The sequence below is a fragment of the Montipora capricornis genome, chromosome 7, assembly GCF_036669925.1.
Source record: "Montipora capricornis isolate CH-2021 chromosome 7, ASM3666992v2, whole genome shotgun sequence".
Classification (NCBI taxonomy): Eukaryota; Metazoa; Cnidaria; class Anthozoa; order Scleractinia; family Acroporidae; genus Montipora; species Montipora capricornis.
In genome coordinates, this window is record NC_090889.1 from 12,943,198 (window position 1) to 12,944,593 (window position 1,396).

Consider the following 1,396-nt stretch of genomic DNA (forward strand, 5'->3'; position numbering starts at 1 on the left):
TTATATAAAGGCTTATCCGGGGAAGAGAAGAAAAAAAAAGTTGATAGTTGACCCCAGTGGTTAAATTCGTTGCACAATTTGAAGATTTGTAACCCTGGAAAAAAAGGTCAATGTGGAATACCAATTTGAGAAAGATCTTATTTTCAAATACCTTGTAGTGCAGATGACCCAAATCGCCTAAATTGGAGCTTGCGTCTCGGCTTCTGAAGTCCTCTAGTGTCGGTTCGTGAGTGAACGGAACGGAATGATTCGGTCCTTTTGAACACATTGTTCTGTAATACAACAAATAAAATTGCCAATCATATTTCGAGATTAGGTTCAGAAATTCCTATTGGCTCTTTGACTGGGTCGGTTCAAAGCGGGCGTCACTCCTTTGCTCAAGCTTCGTTTCAGCACTGGAATGAGGAAGCTAAAAACAACATAAAATGATGTTACAGCATGTCTCAGTTGATTCATGCTGACATCTAAGTGCTTACTGCATACAAAGTGAAAGAGCCTTTGGAATTCTGCTAACAATAGCATAAGAAAATGAGGAAACGTTGCCGGTGTTTAGTCGAAATGGAATAAAACTCCGATTCTCTTATTGTTTGCATATTTGCATCGCTTAACCGTTTTCAAGCACAAGCATTTGGTGTCATCTAAGTGTTTTGAGAAGTTAAAAATACAGATACAACCTGAAATGTGTCAGTATATTATTTTACGTGCCCTCTATTCCCCTGATCAAAGAATACAAACGGTTAACTACTCTCCGAACTCTGCAAACCCCACACATCCGTTTTGCAATATGCTTAATTTCTGTACCTTTAGCCAGTGTTCAATAGGGAGTTTAAGAAACCACGACGGGTACGGCGACCAAAATGTCACTTCAAAATATAAGTTTGAGCTATTCTAAGTACTTCATGATTATTCCATCTTGTTTATATTATTCAGTATAGGTGAAGTGTGCTATAACTGGATTGGTACGGACGGATTTGAAGTAAAGAGTGAGACTGAAAGATTCACTGTAGTTTGTCCACGTTGTACGGTCAAAGCCTTAAATTTGGTCATTTCACGTAGTAGTTTTAACGAGTACGCGAGAGAATTGTTAAAAAATGTGTACCGCACGTGAAGCACGATCATTTTGGTTCTTTTAACCAATAATATTACTGCTTTTTGGCGTTGTCGTTGCCGTAGCCGTCGTCGTTTCTTAAACTCCCTAATATTTAACTGAGTGCTTTAATCAGAGGTAGTGGTAATGTTTGACTATTGTGTGGCCTTGCGTGGACAAAAATATGGATGTTGTCATGCGATCGGTCGCGTCGATCTTTCAAGACCCAAACTAAACGACGTTTTGAATCATTCCCCCATCTTTTTTTCTTTTTTTTTTTTTAATGGTTTTAGCCGTTGCAGGGTATTT

The 1,396-nt window shown here is 38.6% G+C and overlaps 1 protein-coding gene across 2 annotated transcripts in view; it reads right to left on the reverse strand.

Annotated features, from left to right (window-relative positions):
- The window catches only part of LOC138057451 (tyrosinase-like), a 37,013-nt gene extending 36,739 nt beyond the window's left edge, over positions 1-274 (reverse strand). For both annotated transcript variants that reach the window (XM_068903472.1, XM_068903471.1), the window contains exon 1: positions 152-274. The gene's annotated coding sequence lies outside the window, so the exon portion shown is untranslated. The remainder of the gene's footprint in view (positions 1-151) is intronic.
- Positions 275-1,396: the final 1,122 nt, after the last annotated feature.